We start from the raw sequence: 23,055 nt of genomic DNA on the forward strand, positions 1-23,055 counted from the left end.
GAATATTATTCAGTAATAAAAATGAACGAAACCTTGCAATTTGTGACAACATGCATGCACTTAGAAGGTATGATACTAAGTGAATAAGTCAGACAAACATAGAGAAGTATTATATGATCTCACTTACATGTGGAATCTAAAAATAAATAAATGAATAAAAAGCAGAAAGAGATTCATGGATATAGAGAGCAAGCTGATGGTTGCCAAAGGGTAGGTGGAAGGAGTGATAATAAAAAAAATGAATTACAAACAAATAATGAAGAAAATTTGCAAAACCAAATGTTGATTTTTTAATATCTTAACCTCAATAAAGTTTTATGCAGACTTGTCAAGTAAAGAGGGGAAATGTAAATTTCCAACATCAGGAATGAAAGAGGTGTCATTATTTATCCCAAAGACATTAAAGGTATAATAAATATTGGGAGAATATTTATATAACACAATAACTTTTGTAAAATAGTCAAATTCCTTGAAAAACACAACTTTCCAAAACTAGTTCAAGAAAAGATAGGAAAGTTTGAATAGAACAGTGCATGTGCAAACCACATGTGTAAACATGTTTCTAGGACAGACTGAGGCTAATGATAAGGCAGTGAACGGGTCACCAGTTAATGAATGTGCTAACCATGTTTTTCTGCTAACACATTAGCCCATCTTTGCTCTCTCCCTGTAGCAAATAAACTCTGTAAATTTCCATATGCTTGTATATAGCAAGTAAATTAGTTGTGTAACTGATACCTGTTAAAGAAGAAAGTAAATAAAAATAATCTTTTGCTTCTGTAAAAATAATAAAATAACTGAATTCATGATTAAAAGATTTCCCACAGAGCCATCAGGGCCAGGTGGTTTCATTAGAATTGTCTATAGCATTTAGGAAGAGTTAATACCAAACTGATAAGAGAGGGAGATTTTTTTTCCCAGCCAAAATAGTGTTATCTCTCTCTGCTGTGCCACACTTTTAAATGATTTCTTAACAGTTTCTTATTTTGAAAAAAATAATCAAATTTCTAAAAATCAAGTTACTATTTTAATGTGGGGCTTTAAAAAATATTACCTGTATTTATTTAGCCTTCCCCAAATTGAGAACTATAAAACTGCTGAGATGTCTTTTAATAATGTAACTTTAAGGTTCTTGGATGGCCAATGGGTAACATAAAATGTATCCTTTTACCTTAAAAAAAGATACCAAGTATATTAAGGTTTATATACCATTCTCTAAATTTTCATTAACTCAAAACTTACTCTAAAAAGAAATATACTTATTTTCTTTATCAACCCTATAATAAAGGAAATAAAATGATAAATGAGAAGTTGAGAAAATATTTTAACTATTAATGACAAACACATATATTTTGTCTATAGATTTAAACAAATTTGTCAATCGGTAACCTCCACAGTTCACTACATAGAATAAATCGAATTTTGTTTATATTCTTTATCCCAGATTAATCACACAGGACATGTTTATAAATTATCTTGTGTAATACCTCCATAGAGAATTCAACTCTCCTCCATTCTAATAATGACTAGATAAGATAAGAAACTACTGAGAGCCACTCAGTCTTATCCTTAACAGGTATGGACCACCGTTCCTCAGCACTATATACCTCACCTTTGGCTAAGGGAATGGCTATTTATATATACACCGTAATATGCAACATGACGTACCTAAGCTCACATTACTTTAAAATCACCTTTCCGATCCATTGTTATAGAAATGCCAGAGCAACACTAACTCTCCATGTCAGTGTTTCATATTTCAAAAGTTACAAGTTTTAAAGAGAGGATAACTGTTTTTGGAAATTTGCAAATCTTGACTAATCTCTACCCAACACTCTGTTTACTAATTTCTACTAAAATCAGCCTTGACTAACTCCAACTAACCTTGACTAACTCAGTGCTCTCAGTACCCTTGGTGTTTCTCCTCTTTTGAGACATCACTCAGACCCTGTGGTGAGAGTGCTCTCCCTTGCTCAGCAGATTACTGAGCTCAGCTTCTTAATTCCCAACATGCTTCCTTGGTGGCCTTTGTATGGGGATTCTAACATTAAATAGTTTAGAATATCTGTGATAATAAAACTAACAGTGAGAAAGCAAAGTTTTCTTCTTGCCTAAAAATTAACTAAATGTATTACTTTAATATACCTTGATTGGTACTCTGGTCCTCATGCTTAATTGAAGAGATGGGGGTGGCCTTAAACCCCAAATATGCATTAAAGTAGAGTTTAACTGCCACCCTTTCTGTCACACAAAAGAGTGGTTAATATGTTTGAAAACTTCCCAGTCCCTGAGAGTCCATAAACACATTTCAGCATAAACATTCACAGAAGTTTTCCAAGAACTTCTTAAAATAGTTTAGGTTGTCCCAGCTATACTTATGGGATATCTTAACATAGACTGTAAATGGATTCCACTGTTCACGAATCTTTAAAAGGGACCGCCCCTGTTCTGGCTGCAGAGCTGTATTCATAAGAAACCTAGAGAGTTCTTTGAATTTCCACAGCGTGTAGTAATCATTATCAAGCTAATTTGTGTGTCACCTAGTGAGAGAAGTAAATATTGCTACCCTCCTTTAACAAATGAGGAAAGTGAGACATAATGGAGGTCAAGTTTCATTTCTAATCCACTGTACCAATTAAAAGCTTTTCCCCCTCATTTCCAAGCCTCGAACAGAGCCATCATTCTCTTGTAATATTATTTGTTCCAAATCAGTGGAGTCTAAACACAGAAGAGAAGTTCATAATGTTTAGAACATCAGTTCACCAGTGAGAATAGTCCCATTAATGGGATTTTAATACGTTTTATCTATAGAGATCAATATAAGCCCTAGTTTCTTATTTCAACATAAAATATAAACAAACTGCTTAATATATATAATGACTCCAGTAGTGCCAAACTGTTCATTGTCTGAGAAAGCACAAGACCCCTCCATTAAATGAATGGCAACAACTGCCAGTTAGGCCTTATAAAATAACAGCTCCTAAACATAACTTTATGTATTAAAAATCCTTACCCTCATTTCTTTTTTTCCATTCATACAACAAAACAGCAGAGGGTTTGGTTGGTCTGGAGTATATCCAGACTGAAACTTGATTTTGCTCTGATAAACTGTATTTACCAACATTGAAGTAAAATATTTCATGCAAATTACAAATATTATCTCATGTATCACTTGCAACAAGCCTGGTATAAGAAAGGCAGTGTTACTCTCCTTATGTACAAACAGGGAACCTGAGACAGAGAGAGCTTATGCTACTTCCCTGAAACAAGCAAGAGACAGTGGAGGCAAAAACCCCTGGATTTGATTCAATCAAGTAGCTTCAGTCCAATGGCCACAATTTTAAGTAAAAATTCTCTTGGTAAAAACAAGACTACGATTACTTAAATATCAGTAGAATATATTAGCGTAAAAGCAAAATTTCCAAAAACTATTGCCACATTAAAGAAATTCTTTAATATAATGATAATAAATTCCTTAACACAAATATATGTCAAATTAAAAGGTTTAGATCACTATAATACTCTTCACTTGTATCTAATATCACCCTGATGGTCTTTTTCTAAAGGTATAGTTTTTTGTTTTACCACTGAAGTGAAAACCATATATTTCTCAACAACAGAAAATGAGACTACAGCTATATTTTTTCTCGTTCTTGTCTCTGCCTTCCTTTTCCACAACTCAGGTCAAAGTTTATAAAAGCATAACACAAAGTCCTCTGTCAGTCAGTATTCTTTTGAGGGGGATAGATTTCACAGGTCAAGCTCAGTCACTCTGAAGAATCGTGGGAGGATGCTCATTGTCCTATTCCAGATGCAGAAGGACCCTGCTGGCTTCCTCTTCCAGAAAAGTCCTCCATGTAGGAGGAGGTCTTGTAGGAGATGCCGGTACCTGAGGAACTTTGGCTACAGTTGTACTGTACATTTTAGTTAGATGGGGTGGTCGTGAGAGATGGAGTCTAAGTTTTCATTGGTTGTCTCCATACTGCCATCCAATTTGTGTGGCTTCATCAGGGGGCATTTTCCCCTTTCTGGGGGTCCAGGTTGTACATGCACAAGTATCCATAGCAAGCTCCCACCAGCAATCTGGGAATCTTTTGAATTGGGGCTAGGGCACAAATGTTTTCGTGGCCACAGAAAGGCAGGAAGACTATGGCAAAGGCTCTGCCCTGGTTGAACATTTCTGTACTTGGGAGGCCAAGTAGCTGGGGGAAGCCATGAGCACCTTGCTGAAGTACCCAGTCCAGGTGGTGGGCTCCTCCTGAGGTTTCCCCTGCAGTCTTGAGTCTGAGGATGTGCACAGTCTCAGTGTTACTGGAGGTGGAGAGGAACACACCATCCATGCCTAAGGCCTGAGAGCAGATGCTCACACACCTCTTAACTCCTCTCTGGAACTCAAACAGTTTCTGTCCCTCTGGAATGAAATATCCCCTAACTGTGGTCACCTTCTCTGAAGCAGTGGTGAGATTGGTTCCACTGGCATCAAAAGCCAACTTGACTAAAGGGCTGTGGTGAGCAGGGGTCATGTTGGCAGCTCTCAAGTTAATGGTGACGAAGACCTGCACCGCTCACATGGTGGCACTGCCAGGGTAGCCAGGTAGCAGTTGTCATTGTTGATGGACACAGGCCTATGGCTATCTTGAAAAGGCAGACTCCAAAAAACAGAGCTCTTTTCTCACAGTTCATTTACCTGCCAGGTTTAGGGCATCTCGGTGATGGTGCACTATGCCTACATGTCCTGAATGTTGTGTATATTCAGAGACTCCCAGGCATACTCTGAACCTCTGCCTGTTCAATGAAAGAGCCAGTCTCATGTTGGAGTAGCTGTAGTTGCAGATCTCAGTTCCCTTCTGAGGGTGGCAAGCTTTTAGCTTCCTAGGAGCTTTGAGGCCAATGATGGTCACCAAGCTGCTTGAGAACAATCTTTCTATGTTGTACACATCTTCAGTATAGTGCATTCATAGATCTCTTCCAGCTTACCCACAGAAAAAAGGAAAACAGATTTATAACCGGACATCTTACCAACAGCTGGGGACCAGGTGAGAGCCAGATGATGGAGAAGAGCTGTGTTTGGTTCCCCTTTCAGTGACGTCCTGGTTGAGGTTGGCCAAGGTCAGCTGGCCAACATTGGCCTCACCTCTCTGACCAGCCAGGCTGGGCACACAGTGGGCGGGCCTGGCCAGGCTTGCACGGTGGGCTGGGGTCACGTGCGCATTTACAGTCGGAACCCAGCGGCTTGCTGCCCTGTGATCAATCACCTCCCCATCCTGCCCCCACTCTCATTCGGTACAGATTTTTTTTTTCTTCTGGATTCTAAATTCCAGAAAGGTGATATAATTCTCATTAAAGCATTCATATGATTTTGTTTATTCTAAAATACACTCCTGTATTTCAATTTAAGCAAAATAGGCCATCCTTGTTAATACCTGAAGCAAGATATTACCAGTCTTTTATTGCAAGCCTTTAAATACATGTAGTTATCTTCCATTGACATCATTATAAACTCCTAGCAATATAAGAGGAATTCATGATATCACACCTCTCACACACATCCAAACCACTCACTCCATCAAATGATTCTGAGTAATGAATGGGGTCCATGCTTCAAAGGCACTCATTTTAAGAGATTTTCCATAAATAAGGTATTAAGCAATTAAAAGTATGTCATTTAGTAACTGATATACCTTAATTATTAAACAAGTCTCTTACCTGAAGTCTCCTGCAGTGTTTCACATAGAAATTGGGTTATGGAACTAGGTTAGGTATAAGAAAATAAAGTTTAGAATTTAAATATATAACTAAAATATTTTTAAGTACAGGAGGGAAAATATTTTCATAGTAATCAGGAAAATAGATATTTTTACCACAGCTAAAAGGTTAAAAAGAGCTCATAAGAGCAGATTAGCAAATAATCCATTGTCTATGCAAAGAAACCTCAGATGGTGATAACAAAAATAAGTGATATTTAATGAATATGCTGAGAATTGTGCTTAGCATTTCACATAATTATCACATTTAATCCTCACACAAACTCTGTGAAGTAGTATCGCCATTTTATATGTGAGAAAATACATTGCAGTTTGTATCAGTTTTGTTGAGGGTACTAGTCCTCTTGGATTAGGACACAGCCTAATGATCTCATTTTAATTTTATTACCTCTGTAAAGACCTTATCTCCAAATAAGGTCACATACTGGGGTTTAGGACTTCCACATGTAAATCTGAGAGACTACAATCAGCCCAAGTATTTCACAATTTAATTCAAAAACATGTTGAACTTCTACTATGTGCTAGGAAATATCCTCAGTGCTTGGGAAAGAAATAAATAGTAACACAATACCTGGTAGAAGACAGTTGAGCCCTCCTTCCTCTTCAAGTTGAGGTCTAGCCTGGTTTAGCTGTCTGGACTCTGCCAAGGGGCCAGAATAGTGGAACAATCTCTGGAACCAGAGTTAGAGCAGAGATGGGAACCAGGAAAGATGAGTGAGCTAAACCAGGAAGTGCAGAAAGTGTGTGGTCTGGTGCCTTGAAAGACAAGAACCAAGGCTGAATTGAAACCCTGTGAGACCAGGGGAATGAGTTGGAAATCAAATTAATCAAGTTGTAATCCAGCAGGAGTGGAAGGTCCATTGTAGGATGGCTTAGAATTTCACCAGCTAGCAGTAATTCCAAGAGTTGAGTGAATTCTATGTCCAGTTACAGACATGGTTTAGAATAAAAGGGGGTGCTATAAATAGGTCAATGGGTACCACAGGAAGACATAGACACTAAACTAGGCAACCTAGGGAGAAAGGTCACTCTCCACATCAGGGGTGTAATGACTGAGAGGATTAGTTCAACTTAAAGTTTTGAATTGTTTTAGAAATAAGAAACAGTCTGATTTAACTTTATGAGCAAAATGCACCCTACATATGTACAAAAAAAGAACATAGGAGAGGATGATGAGCCATGGATGGGTTCACAAAAGAAACAACAACATCTGAGTTGACGTTTGATTGATAAATTAGAATTTCAGCTATGAGTGAAGATAAGGAAAGACTTCCCAAAGAGAAGAAATAGTGTATGGAAAGTATGGAGTCAGAAAATATTACAATGAGTTGTGTGATTGATTCTTTTATGTACTAATTATAATTTAAGTACCTACCATGAGAAGGACACTGATCAAAAAGACCAAGGGAATAGTAAAACATGCATCAGTTAATAATGTAGTACTGGTACTTATAGTCTATTGTGGGAAGATGAACCATTTTAGAAAAATGGTTCATCATATGGATGTACCAATGGATCATCTTATTAATACCTGAAGGAAAATTATTTCCTTTATTGCTATCTTTTAAAATATACTACATTCACCTTCCATTATCATAAATGGTTAGTGATATTAGAAGAATGCATAATATCACCTCTCTAATACATGTCTAAAGTAGTTCTCCTCATCAGACAAAATGATTTTCTATAAACATAAATGATTATTTAATTCCAGGTATATGTATGTGATACCTAGAAAATAAAAGGGAGTGAGTATACATAAAATGTGAGCAGATTAGGCTGGTGTTTTAGATGGGGCAGTCAGTGTATTTGCCTGACTTTAGACTGCATCCCCTCCCTCTACCATTGCTGTTTCTTGATCTTTTCATTACAAAGACATGGGAATTGTAGGACATTGAGAGATTGGAAGAAATGATTTCACATGCCACATTTTCTACATAAAGTGCACAAATGAAACAATGTTCAGATATTCCTAGTATGTTGTAGGTGTTCTGCCTAGAAGATGGGTTACTTAAATTGTCCACACAGTCCTATCAGCAGAACTGGTATTCCTCACTGATGTTTGGTGGCAGATAGCAGATAGGTACTTTTTTTTGTAAGAGTAAACATAATTTTTCTGTAGGACAATTCCCAGGTGACTCTTCTAGAAAATGGAAAGCATGCTCTGGTGTTACATTTTAAAAAATAGGAGCACAATGTACAAACTTGTGATGAAGCAGAACTAAACCACTAGCTTTATCCCATAGCAAAAATCCTATTAATTTCCCCGAAGTCATGACTTTTTCCTGTCCTTCTTCCCTTCTTCTCCCTCCCTATATTTTCCTTTCCTTCTTCTTAAACATCTTTGCTTCCTCTTTGTCTCCTTTATAAAGTTCAGTAAATATATTAGGGACATCCGCATATGACAATAGATCTAAGGAGGGGATTTACACAAAGTATGCATTCTACCTTGAGACAAATGTAGTGATTGTTGACAATAATTTGTACCTTAAAAAAGGAAGGCCTGGTGATGTTCAGTAAAAGAAGAACCAGAATTTATTAACACCATCCTTTCCTTTAGGAAGGAAAAATGGTAATATGGCACACTTCATGTGGGAATTTCCTACATGAGTTCCACAAGAATAGTCTCTCAAGATTATAAACCATTTTTGCTGCTAGTTTAGCTGAGGTGGGGCCTGACAGGCCAGGGCTCAGGAGACTGGAAAGACTTAGTCAGGAAAGGTCCTGCACGTCAGGTGAGGGGGTTGAACTCTATTTAAAACAAAAAACATAAACGAACAAACCGGAGAACAAGGCAAAGTTTAAAACTGGAAAGAAATAACACAATATTTTGATTTTAGAGAAGTTCCTTTTGGTAAGAGTACGAAGAATTCATTAGAGGGATAGTAGCCTATTTAAGAAAAAATTACCCTAGACAGGGTAATACAAAATAATGACCTAAACTAAGACAAATGGTAGTGGGAAGGGAGAATGATTGATTTGGGAACTGTACATTCTTCTTGTTCTCTGCAGCACCTTGCATAATATCCGGCAATAAATGTCTTTCAATAAATGCAGTAGAATTTTAGGATTTAGATAACAATTCAGGGGAGAAAAAAAAGCAGGGAAGGGATTTAAATATGGTTCTTTATAATCCAAGCTCTATTTTCTAAACAAGGTTTGGGTTTTAATGTCTCATTTATAAAGTTATATGGACACTTAGCACAAATATCATTCGCTTAAGTGTGGATGAGCAACGTTATTTTTTTCTTGCTTTAAACCAGTCATATAAATAATTTGACAGCTCAAGTAGGAATTACTAAGACAAAAAACCCTAGCATGAGACTATATAGTCTGTCTCATAATCAGTCATCCCGAATAATAAATGTGACCTGCTAAAGTTAAACCATCTAGGCCTGATCTGAATCAGGTGTTACAAAAGATGCCTTCCATCCCTGCCAACTAGATCATAAGTTTTGGTTTCTCCTGGACCCAAGAAAATAGAGTGTGCCTCTGTCCTGACCAGTGTGCTTCTTTTCTTTATCTTTAATTTTCCTTTCCTTTATTTTAAAATCCTATATTGATCTAACAGCAGGAAGTACAGCTTTAATTTTGTTATTGACTAAATAGACCTTCCTGCTTGTTCAGTTCCTGTTAACTGCAAAGAAAAGAGTCATTCGGTACTATCTCTACAATCAGCAATAATAACATGACCACTGCACGCTGCTTTATGTTTTCATTGTTTTCTCTGCACATAAATAAAGTGTCAAGAGTGCTAATACTTCATGAGCAGTATTCTGTAAATTATAATAATATACTGTATTTTTTGACCTTTTCAATATTGTGTGATTTGATTGGCTGGCCTCTCTATTTATAGCCCTGCTGAGTAGATGGGAAGGAATGAATATCCTGCCGTTAATGAAAATATCATATATTGAAAGAGTCAAATGATGATACTGTCTTGGTTCAGATGATTATATTTCACAGGATATACAGCATTAGGCATTGTAATTCTGATAAATCATTCTGCTGACAAAAGGTATAATGAGATTAGAAAATTGCTAAAAATTAATTCATGAACTGACAGAATTTGTACCTAGGCTAGGAAGCGTGTGACTTTAAAAAAAAAAATCTCATTAGAATCCCAAGTTTAAAGTCATGTTCATTTTAACTGTCTACCAATACTTAAGATGGTATGTTTGGTACTTTCATTAGTAAATATGGTTAAGAATAACCACAGAGAATTTTCTTTTACGGGCTTCAAAAACAATAATCAAAATACAAATGACACTTTCATTTCATTGAGAAGTTTCAGCTTTGTTTTGCCTTTCAAAAATAAGGAATGCATTTTTTTTAGGTTCTGTACTAAATGGTTTCAATGATAGAAATAATGTAATAGAAAATAATTCTGAGAAAATTATTTATACCATTGCACTTTTGGCTCCATGAATATACCCACTCGGGCTATGTTGTCTGCCTAAAGAATGTTTAATGGCATTCTTTACTTTTGTGAACTGTTCATTAAACAAATCAATGTTGTTATTCAATTTCTTTTTGGATTATTCCTTTACCGTACAGGAAAGGAAGGGGATACAAAAGCCAATTTTACCCCAACAGACAGAACTTTTTCTGTGTCAATTTGTGTAACTTCTTTGCCAAAAGTAACTTTTGCCCTGAGAACATGTGGAAGAGAAGATGAGCTCTCTTGCAGTCTTTGTTAATTTGTCATAATATATTAATGCACATATGAACAGTCTAATTAATATAATTATGTGCCTGGCTCGTTTGGCAGACATCTAAACTCAGCCCAGAGAACCAGTGCATGTATAGCCCAAGATTTGAGAAACTTGGCTTTGCACACCTCATTCTGTTCATATTAGTTTTTTTATGCATTGTAAATAAAGAACTTTCATTTCAAGGAGACTGACAATCTCCTCTTCTGAGAGGTAGCGAAGATCTGCTGTGCTGTACAAGTTCATTTTCAATTAGTGTCTTGGATATATTCATTTGAAAAGCTTATGGGAAGCCATTATGTGTTAAAGGATTTTAGACAGGTCAGGTGTGATTTATCATATAAAATGGAATTACACAGGTTTAGTTTGATTAAATAGCACATCTGTTGGGGAGGTGGTGGGAAGATTTATGAAGTAAAATCAAGTCAAGGAGAGAAAAACGAAACAGTTATGTATAGCATTAAAAAGGAGAAAGAGAACCTATGTGATTGGAGATTCTTAATCATATCTGTGATGGTATCTATATGAATTCCTAATATATGCTCAGGTATTCTCCAAACCTGGTCTCATTTTATCCTCACAATGACTCTCCAAGATGATCCTGCTATTTGCATGCACAGAAAAGGAAACAGGTTCTAAGAAGTTAAATAACTTCCTCAAGGACAAACAGCTAAGCTAAGACACAGCCAGATTACCGGGGTTTTTTTTTCCTGTCTTCAAAGTCCATGCTCTTTCAATTTCTCCATAATATGCTGCAATTTGTTATACTGACTTCTCACACATGGTAGTATCTTAGGTCTCAACTAAGTGTTGAAGACATTTCCACCTGTCCAGGTACAGTGAAAATTCCTGCTTGAAGTGGAGGTTGTCCGCAACCTGATAGGGCAATAAATCAGTCAAAATACATCTTTTTAGCACCTAATATCAAGGTGCCTCTTCCATTAACCAGTCATCACAGGTAGACACACATATGACAAATAAATCCCTATTAATGTTTTTATGTATTATTTATCCCTTGCCTTGAGCTGGATAGGAACCCAGTTAGCTTCTCCATTGAAAAGCTATCCGATGAGGGCTTATTTAATTAACCTTCTTAGAAATACTAAAACTGTCATTTGGATACAGAAAAATTTTGATCTTTACAAGTTACCTGATTTAAAAAGTTTAACAGCACAGACTTGCAAAAACTATGACAGAGATTGATAATTTTTGTCAGCAAAGCATTTCTGACAATGCATAGGAAGCTAATCACCATGACTATTTTATATGACTAGCCTTGCACAATGAACAATTATAGTCAACTTTTATTGATCACAGAGGGCAGGCCCCAGATCAGAAGGACACTGGACTAATTTACGCTACCTGATCCTTTTAGAGTGCCAACGTGGTACTCTACTGCTGGATATGAAAGGGAACTCACAGCCACCTTAAGAATTTACTGAATATTCCAATAATATCAAAGAAATATACTCATGCTCAAAAAAGTGTTCTCAAATAAGCTTTGCATATCCAACTTAAAAACATATAAAGGAAAACAAACTGTAATTATCACATTTGCTTCAAGTATACCACTTCTAACAATAAGAGAAATTGAATGTAATTATGCTATGTTTAATGTATTTCTTTAATATCACGATTCCTGTACATACTTAAGAGATTATTCAGATTTTCTACTTGTTATGGAATTTCACAAAATTAAACATTGCTTAAGGTAAATAGGCTATTAACCAAGAATTATAAAGTTGATTTAGTGTTATATGAGGCAATTCCACTTTGCTGCAATAATATATGATCTGTGTATTAAGTCAAATCAAGCTATAGCAATTAACAGCATAGCATAGAAAAATAATTTTCCTTTATTATCTTTACATTAATAGTACATAGAAAAATTATTTTTCAAATTATGATTTGGAATCTTTTAGCATCATGTGTTGCCATTATTTTAACTCTACTAGGGGGAAAGTTGCTGAAAAGGATGGGTGTATTTTGTCCTTAAGTGGAAATTTGTTTGGAGAGAAAAAAGTAACAAGACAAAGAATATTGGTTACCTAACTGCAAAGTCCCAGTAGGCTGGACAGACTGTTTAACACTGTTATGTACAGTGTTACTTGGACAATGCTACTTGGCTAAAGCATTAATGAAAACCTAATGCATATACTTCCTTATACTTTCTGCTGGGTGTTTCTATTGAAGGACATTCACCAAGTAGGACCCCACATATTAAGTTATTCAGTAGAATCTCAGGCAGCTCTTGCTTCAATGGTGAGCATAGAGATCACTGTATCTCCCTTTACAGATTTATGGGCTTCCTTGATTGCAGGATCTGAGTAGTCAAGACCCCTATAAATTGGACTTCTTGTAGGCTTGATGAAGAGATGGTACACAGTGTGGGGTTTTGTTCTGTTTTGTTTTAACTGAGTTGGAACCCTTTGCAGTGCCCACTAGCAGCAGTGGAGATAAGTATCTGTCTGCTGTTTTACAGTAACCAGCTCCTGTCAGGATCTTCATTACAGAAAAAAGGATCCTTGGGCTAAAATCTCAGGTGCAAAATCTCAGTCTGAAGGGAGAGAGGGAGGATGGAGGGGAGAAGAATACACACAGGCACTTATGGTGAACTCTCTGTGAGATGGATGATTCCCACCACACACTTCACCGAAACCACCCACAGTAACTTTATGGTCCTAACCTTGCATTTCAAATTAGGGAATACGTAAGGGAGGAACTCAATTTTCTGGCAGATATATTTGATATGCAGAAATAACTATTGTGAATAGGTAGAATTTGGGAAGTAGAATTTGAACTTTTTTCATCAATTTTATTATTTTGTTGCAGATTCTCCCACCTCAGGGTCAACAGTTCACAAGTTTATAAATCAATCACCAATAATTTTTTTGTTAATTTAATGCATATTTGTGTCTTACTTGTGTCTTACACATTTTACTTGTTTCTTTAAGAAGTTTGTATTGTATCTAAAGTAATAAAATAAATTACAAAATATAAAAAAGTACCCCAAAGTCAACATAAATCTTCTCCCAGTTATGACTTTACTGTTTCCTCTTGAGATCTTAAAATTCTATTGTATTTCTTTTTATAATTTCTTCCCAGCCTACCCTATTTACTCCCTTTTTTACCCTTCAGGGATTTAAATGTTGAGAAATCTTAGAAAAAACATGTCCATTTTAAATAAATAAAGTTAATAATAATAAGCCCCTAAAAGAGTATCTAACCTATACCACAGTCTCTGTAAATGCTGCATAAACATGTATGTTTTGTATTGTTATTCATATCATCATTTTTATTATTCCATACCAAAAAACCCTCCAAGAACAAAAAATCCCAAACTAAACCAAAACAAATTCCTCAAGTTAGCCAGGTCCATACCTAAAGTAAGCATGTGTTTTGTTAATCAGTAGTAACAACAAAAAAACTGAGCATTTGCCCTTGGTTAAGTGACCTAATCATATGGGGTTTGTACAGTCTTAATGATGGTGTGTCTCCTGAAGACTCAGCCTCACGTTTCCTGTGCCTGTGCCGGCCAGGACAAGAAGAACGTTAGGAGCTCCATTCTCAAAAGGTACTCTAGAATTTGCTCCATTACTCCAGTCTCTGTACTGAGCACTTACGTGGGTATGGACCACTTGCACAATCACCAAAATGCAACTTTCCCATCTCTTATACTGCCATGTCCCTTCTCCTGCCTCCTCAGCAGTTGGTATCCTCATTAGAACTGGAGCTCTGCTACCGACTCCTAATTGGAATTTTGCCTAGCTCTTGCTAACACCATTTCTCTCCCCCATTTTTTTTGCCTTGACTTGGGGTTTTTCCTGCAAATACTAGAGAAATACCCAAACATATTGCCACCACTCTCACTTTTATTCAGTATTATCATTAAGCTGATAATTGCCATGATTTCTCTGTGAAATGGGACCACCTGAACATCAGCTCCAGGTGAGTAAGTTAGAGACTAAAAATTGAATATTTTTCCATTTCACACGACATTCAGTGCTATAACTGGGTGGTCTATTTTAGCCCAGGTTCCAGCCTCCTCCCCTTCCCTAACAGCTTAGAGCCAGTGTTAGGATGTCAGCACTTTTGGGCAAAGACAGATCATTGTTTTGTGGAATTGGAAGCTTACTCATATAAAATATGTGTGAACAGGAACACACAATTATGAATATAAAATTTTATTTAAGGTCTTGGGAGAGCCCCAAGCAAGTGAGGGCATCAATCTGAAGCTTAAGTTTCAATAGTCTCCAGGTAAATATGCCTGGACCTCTGAGAATGAAGGGAGCAGTTAATAACACCCACGTATTTCTATCCTGGAACAGTATGATGAACAAAAAATATGGTTTATTTAGCTAAAATATATTTTTTAAGTTTTTTACTTTGAAATACTTGTAGACTTACCAAAAAAGTTGCAAAAGTAGCATGGGGGTTCCTGTTTATGCCTCACATAGCTTCCTCTAATGTTAAGGTTTTACACAGCACATATGTTATCAGCATTAACATCGGTACAATACTATTAACAAAATTATCAACTTTTTTTTTAGTTTACACAAATTTTTTCACTAATGTCTTTTTTCTGTTTCAAGAGCCAATCCAGAACAACACAATGCATTTCATTGTGATGTCTTCTTAGTATTTTCCAAACTATGGTATTTCAGTCTTTCCTTGTCTTTCCTGACCTTGACATTTTTGAAGAGTACTAAACAATTATTCTGTAGAATGCCTCTTGATTTGTTTTTTTTTAATATTTTCTAAAGAGTGGTTTAAGGATTTGCATTTTTAGCAAGAATACCACATAAGTGATACACCTTCCTCAGTGCATCAATGTCAATTTGTCTTATTATTAGTGGTGTTGGTATTGACCCCTTATTTAAGATAGTATCTGCTGAGTTTCTCCATGGTAAAGTTTTTTTTTTACTTTGAAATGAATAAATATATGCAATTATTCTATTTCTCTTCAAACTTTTACAGACTAATTTTAGCATCCATCCACAGATTTTTTTTAGAACTACTCTGTAGTTCTAATGGTGGTTTACTGTTTTTCTTATTCTTTCTTTGCTTATTAATTGGAATTCTTCTGTAAGACAGCAATAATTATTGAGAACAAGATCTACCATATACATATTTATTCAGTGACATTTAATAAACTATGGACATGAATATCTTATATTCTTGTTAATAAATAAAAAAGGTTGTTGTTTTTTTTTCTGTCTGTCGCCACAAAAGCCAAACTCAGCAGAGGCTAGTATAAAAAGAAAGAGGCTTTATTCAGGTTCTGCTGATCTGGGAGAATAATCAGCTCTGTATCTCAATGCCCATCTCCTCAACAAACCATGGAAAAGGGTTTCTGCTCCAATTTAAAGCACAGTCATTTGAAGCCCACAGGTGGCTGCTACATGGTCATCCAGGTAGCCTGTCTTGTTCTCAGCTGCTATTCATTTCAGGCCCCCTCTCAGAAGCTGCATGTGGAGCCAAGGGGCCACATGCCATGCAGCTGCTAGGGCTGCAACGTTGCACAAATGCACCAGTAAATGCATCACTTGGTTGGGGGGTGAGGGAGAGAGACTGAGACTCCTGCCTGGAGGCCACATGGCCCATCAAGAGAAAAAATGAGTACATCATGACAGTCCAGGTCACCAACAAGAGTGGTAAGCAAGAGAGAGTAAGAGAGAGTGTCTTTGTTCCCCTGGGACTATACTAGTTTGGATGTGTGACATACCAGGTGCTTTCTCAAAATGACCAATCAACCTACCAAACTCACTGTATCTTGGGTGGGTGCACTTCTCAACCAATCTCTTCTTTTCCCAGGCTGGACTGACAGGCCTCTTGGATGTGGCACCTCCCCCTGTGCCATTTTGATTTTTATGGCACATGTGCCTTCTTTCCCCTGGTCCCAATCTCCAATCTGATGCTGCAGGGGTGAGGAAGAAGGGCTTTCCCACGCTCACTGTAAGAACCTTCCCCTGCTACCATCTTGGCTGACGGGTAAACTCCTCTGGTGCTCCAACAACTCTGCAGCCCCCATGCTCTAGTTCCTACATTCAGCCTGTTGGCCCCACTTGGGGCCCACTAACAGAGAGCAACTGAACCAAAGGCCTAAGAAAAGGAACCCTGGAAACCCCACACAGCCTCTCAGGCAGCACAACCAAATGGGGGCCTCAGTGGGAAGGGCAGAGTATGTGTAGCCAGGGGCAGGCCATCTATAAAGGGGGCGGATTGTCCACAAGACATGCATTTGGTTACTCAGGCAACTCAGCCTCATGCCTTGCAGAAGCACGGCCTGGTACTGCACTGTGAAACTCAATGCCCTCATCAAGTCCCCAGGAAGCTGGCGAAGGCATTCTTTGACTGGCTGCATGCCCTCAAACCTCCGACTTCTGTCTATTGGTATCATTCTGAGAGTTATAATCTAGTGTTATCATTATTTATTTTGTTGCTCAATTTATTCCAGTTTTGGCCATTAGGAACTCTTTCAATTTGGCTCCTCTGTCAAAAGCAATTTTGAAATAATTTATCTCTTGGCTTTTTCAAATGCCTTGAAGAAGACTCTCCACAATCAAATTTCCTAAATGCATTCTGCGTTCCCTCCTATTCAATGACTTTATATACAATGATTAGCTACTCCCACATCTAAACCTTTAAGCCTGCCCCATCCTTCTTGCCCCAGTACAAGTATGCTTCCTGGAGTCCTTCTTTGTACTTAACTCTTCATTAAGAAAGCTCTAAATAGTCCCTCCTATGAGCCTTGAAAGATGTGAAGAATGAAGACTATTAGGCTGGCCAAACGTTCTCTGTAACTTACAGACAAAGGGGAAAGAATGGCTAATTTTTACCCAGCCTGTAGTTACATACTAGACCTACTAATACGTCCTTAACACACTCTCTCTCACAACTTGCTTTGCCACCTATTTTAGAAATAGAAAAACTTACTTTAAGTAACTTATTCAAAGTACCACTGCTAGTAAGTGCTCTACAGGATGATATGTCTCATAGAGTTGTACCAAGGCCACTTTAGCGAAGTATATTTGTAAAGAAGGATTATGCTTGAAAGAGAGAGAAATTAAGGAAGGGAGATTATAGATGGGCTACAGGATGAGCAACTTCATGAAAATAAACAGGGTATAACTATAAAGAGATTACCTCAATGTTCCATATTTCAATATCATAAAACTTGTGCTTTTAGGAAGAGGTTCTGTGAAGATACTTTGGGCAGAAAAGCAAAAAATGCATAAAATATTTTAAAAATAAAGAAAACCAATTTTTAAAACTATCTTTACTTTAAATGGAAAATTCCATGTGCATTAAAGTCTAAATAGAACTGAAAATGTGGCACATTTTGATTAAAATCAGTTTTTTCATGTTTGTTGGGGAAGGAGAGAGTTCAGCATCCTTGGGTTGGGAATATCTAATGCCTTTTTTGCAACAATGATGAAAATTAAGCCCTTGATTTTTGACATCCCTCACTCCAAATTTTACAAAATGGTGGATCACCTAGCAATCCATCTATTTCAAAAGATATAATTAAAATTGTCCTATTCTTAATTACTTTAGATAATTATGATTTATTTGAATATGTTGTGAACACGCAGTGATTTATGCTTATTCATCATAATGGTTTTTGTGGCAACCCTAAAAGTATTTATATATAATATATGCTTACATTCTCAAGTGTTGCTTTCAATGAAAATTCTATGCATATTGCTTACAAAAAGTGAATGGTATCAGCACTTATTCCTATAGGTTATCAACGTAGGAATGTTGAAAATGTTTTCATGAAGGCAATATCAAAGTTAAGAGAAAGTAGTTACAGAAATGAAGAAGACAAATGTATGTTATTATGCTATGTTACATAATACTCACAGGATAAATGTTTGTATTAGATAAGGTATTCACTCATATGTGATGTCTGTATGTGTGGGAACTCTGTGATGGATTCCAAAATGAAGGGAAATAACCTCTGTTTTCTTTAGCTCCTTAGAACTGCTGCTTCTTCATAGAAATATATCACTTTAAAAAGTCTACAGCCAGAATTCAGAAGACTGTGATTTAAACTGGATTAAATCCATGATGAATTTATGTAATCAAGCATTTTAAATGCCTTTTAAGAAATAAGAGAAAGACTTGGATATTTTGAAAGTATTGCATTGAAGTGTAGAGCAGGTAAAAATTTCAGGTGGGGAAAAAACTTGAACAAAAACTGGGTAAACATGGGACATATGCAGAAATAGAGGGCAGGACAATGAGAAGTAAGCTTTGGAAAGTAGGTTGTAATTATGTTGCCAAGGCAAGGTCTTTGCATTGTATTCATAAGCAGGAAAAGTCATTGAGAATTTTTTTGACATGGCCAGAAGGATACCATAAAAATATGAATTTTATACTAAGCTAGACTGAAGAAGTAAAATATTACAAAAAGTAAAAACAGAAAGTTACTAACTGTAAGAGGTAATACATATTTTATATTTTAAATATTAGTTAAAAAGTAGAATGGGCAAAATTAATGTGAAAAGTATCACTAAATTAAAATTTGCAAGGATGATTTTTTGTGAATTAGAAATACTTTTTCTTATAAAAACCTAGTGAGATTATTTTTTTATATTGACAAGAATAATTGAATTTAACAAAGGACCTAAAAGTTTTTCATGTACTTTTCAGAAATCACTTAAAATATACATTTAAGAATCACATTTTATAAATAGATAAAGGTCAATTTTTATTAAGAAGATACTAAAATTGACTTGTATATATAACCCATATTGATATTTTGATTTGAATCTGTAATACATGATATGTATTCTTTATATTATTCATTTGCCATTTTAGCATCTATTTAGATGTAATGTTTTACTGAAGTGTTAATTATATCTCTGACAATTCAATTTTCACATTTGTTTATCATATATACATATATAATAAGGTAATTTAGAGTAAGGAAGAAACAACCTTTATACTTTCAATTTTCCCTATGGTTAGCTATAATAGATTAACTAATATGTGCTTAATTTTTAATTGACAGATTAAACCAAAGATTGGGTCAACATGAATGAGTAAGAAACTTTTAGTGTAATTAGTATAACAGCAGCAATTATATTGGATATTTATCTTTGAAATTGTCCTAAAGTTTATGAATGTTGATATTTGCAAAAATGTAGTTTTAATCCAAAAAAATTCTATTCTTTTTTTGAAAGAGAATTTATGGAACTTCAAGTATTATATTTTCATTTTTAGCTTATTTTTAAATTTTTTAAATTAAATTATTGAGGTTACATTAGTTAATAAAATTATACAGGCTCTATAATATATTATATGTATGTTATATTGTATATTTACCACCCAAAGTCAAATCCCCTTCCATCATCATATGTTTGACTCTAATATATGGATCAGGAGTTATGTCTCATGACAGGTAAAATGGAAGGCTAACATCTTGAAAATCATTATAAGAGTGAGTTTTCTAAGATTTCTGCAAGAGGAATGTCAGATACAAAGATCAAATTCTTTGATATTAAGAAGAGAAAATGATGTAACACTATATGAATGTAAGTATGTTCCTACATTATTCTGTGGGGCATGTGTGTGTGTGTGTGTGTGTTCATGTATTTCTATCTTTCCATCTCCTGTGGCTCTGGAGATGCAAAATAACATAGATCTTATGTTTTAGATAGGAGGACTTTGTTAGACCACTTGGTTTGAAATAGCTGCATGATAAACCACCTTGGGTACACAGTAATTGCCTCAAAATCATTTATCCATAAAATATGCATACATATCCCTTCCTTTGAAGAAGAAAGGCAATTTGATGTCTCAGTTCCCTCTTTCCTATCAATAGCATTCACTGAATAGCACCAACGAAAATATCTGTCCCCCAAATTAGTTTTATTAGAATCGTTACTCTGACCTTCAAAACACCATAGGAAGTGTTTTTGGCTTCTGTTTACATATTGAACAAATTGCATCAATATTAAGCACAAGATAAGCAAAACTATTCCATTACAGTCCTGGAACGAAATAAGCCTGTATTCCAAGGATTTATCATATACAAAGATTATTATACAAGTTACCATTGGATTTATGCATATAAGTCACTGTTGTCTTTCTTAAAGAGCTTCCAAAGTGGTGGACATAAGGCATGTATGTAAATCACTGTGATGTAAAGCAGAACATGCTAATATGAGTAGATCATATGATTAGAAGTACTAACAAATGCTATAATATTTCAAAGAAGAAATGTACAAAATCCAGCTGGGCTTATCAATCAAGAGTCTTCAGAAAAAGTAGGAGCTGAGTTGGGCATCAAAACCAGGTAAGAGAAAAAGGTTAATATTAGGAGATTGGAAAGTACAGGTTGAGAGAATAGCATGGCAAAGTCATAAACATGGAAAACATTTGCAGCCTTGAAAGTGTTAGCCCTACTTGTTCTTCATTCCAAGAATTCACAGATTCAGATTTTGAATAACCACATTGGGCCCCAACTACCTCTGATGCCACGTACCACCACTGAGTTTTGATCTCCTTGATTATCAAATGAACTTCCTGACTTTGGGTGCATCCTTGGTGTGCCTTATGAGCTTGATGTTCCACTCAGTTTCTTCCATCTTTCACCTTGACTCCTGTTTCTGTCTTTCTACCTTATAATTCTTATCCTTGAACTACTTCCCCTTCTTCTCCTTGTCCTGCTGCCCTGTGGCAACCTCAGAGACACAGTGAAATAAAATATGTTATGTTCCAGGGATGCTAAATTGATTTTCTTGTGAGGAGGAGAAAATTTGTGTGCTTGGGTGGTAGAAAACAAAACTGAAAAGTTACTGGAAAACAGTAGACAGCAGTAAATCATACAGACTTCATTCAAGAGGTCAGTATTATCACTTTTTTGTTGTATTTTCCAACTATATTTTATTCATTTTTCATTGAAATTGAGTCATTTTAAAAATTTTATATTTATCCAAGCCCTGGCTGGTGTAGCTCAGTAGTTTGAGCATGGGCTGTGAACCAAAGTGTCACAGATTCGATTCCCAGTCAGGGTACATGCTTGGGTTGCAGGCCATGGCCCCCAGCAACCACACATTGATGTTTCTCTCTCTCTTTCTCCCTCCCTTCCCTCTCTAAAAATAAATAAATAAAATCTTTTAAAAATTTTTATATTTATCCTAAGCAATACTATTCACATAATCATTGTTTGAAGTAACAACTAAATTTTATGCCCATTGTTAGAGCTATACAACTACTAAAAATAATTGTTTTCTCAACTTTTAACCACTCTTATATGTCTCATCCTTTGTTAAATGGTGTTATAATCAACAAGCAGCTATTAAAGCTTTAGCCAAAGAATTTTAGCAAGATTAATCTTAGGATATACAGGATGATTTCAGGTGGGAAAAGAGAAGATGAAGGTAAATGTATGAGCTAATAAAGACATGTATTAGAGTTTTAACTGAGGGAATTAATTTAAAAAAAGAAAATAATGAAAGAGATGTGATAGAAAATCAATGTCTTACTGATAATATGAAGTTATTGGGAAGTTTCAAGGGTTAAAATGATGCCAAATTTTGAGTCTTGGTGCCTGGAGAAATGATGGTACAATGAATAAAAATGGGCTTGTCTGGAGGAAGCACTGAGAAAAAAATGATTAGCGTAGTTTGGTGAAACTAATCCCTAATCCTAGGGATAGTGGATAGGATATTGAAAATCAGGGACTAGAGTCCTGGCTGATGCTGGCTAGGTATCAATTGCCTAGAGATTATGGGTGTAACCATGAGAGTAAGTGAGGTCTCTAAAAGAATTGTATGTGGAAAGAAAATAACAGATGATTGAAGAGGGCCCCTTGAAGGGTGATCTATATTTATTGGGTAGAAAAAGAACAAGAAGTGCAATGGCAATGGCAATGATCAGTCACGTAAAGGAAGAACCAATCTGCACACTGAGGAAGAATATCATCAAAAATGTAATAGTGGCTAAAAATAAAATAGCTTACACAGGGTCTGGCAGAAGTAAGGCTTGCTTGAGTATGGTTGGTAGGGTATGTGGATGTCTCGTGCCAGATGGACAACAATTTGAACATTTCACCTAAAATGCCATATGCTGTGCTTGAGTGTGATATTGTTATGTTACAGAATTACATGTCTATGATTTTGTAATAAAAGATTTTGTAATACAAAGGAGTGTTATTTGTGCCAGACCCTGCATTTTGTGTGTATTTAACAGTGTTTAGAATACTTTTCAACAAATTGTGCATCAGGGCAGAAAGGAAAGGTATCTGACCAGAATGTAAGGGCTTGGTCTAAAACAGAATCTAAAAAAGTTGGTAACAGGCAGTTGATGATAAAAATATCTGGGAACAAGAAAGAGCTTGGCTTCAGTAGAAGGGGACATATGGAAATGGAAGTGTAATCAGGGCAGCATGCTGTGATGGTTGACAATGATTCAGTAACCAGTGCTAGTGTACAAGGTTGAGGCTTGGTCAAGGAAACAAGGTTCTGACTTCTGTTTCATAAAACTGAGAAATAAGTCCAAAACTCTCAGCAAGTCTGGCTTAATACTAACACCCTTGGGATGCTGAACAAGGACTGTTTCCCCCA

At 36.0% G+C, this 23,055-nt stretch overlaps 1 pseudogene; it reads right to left on the reverse strand.

The window, feature by feature from the left end:
• Positions 1-3,763: 3,763 nt before the first annotated feature.
• On the reverse strand, positions 3,764-16,877 carry LOC123811342 (annotated as a pseudogene).
• Positions 16,878-23,055: the final 6,178 nt, after the last annotated feature.

Source organism: Phyllostomus hastatus, unplaced genomic scaffold (assembly GCF_019186645.2).
Source record: "Phyllostomus hastatus isolate PE091 unplaced genomic scaffold, TTU_PhHast_1.1 phas_scaffold_78, whole genome shotgun sequence".
NCBI lineage: Eukaryota > Metazoa > Chordata > Mammalia > Chiroptera > Phyllostomidae > Phyllostomus > Phyllostomus hastatus.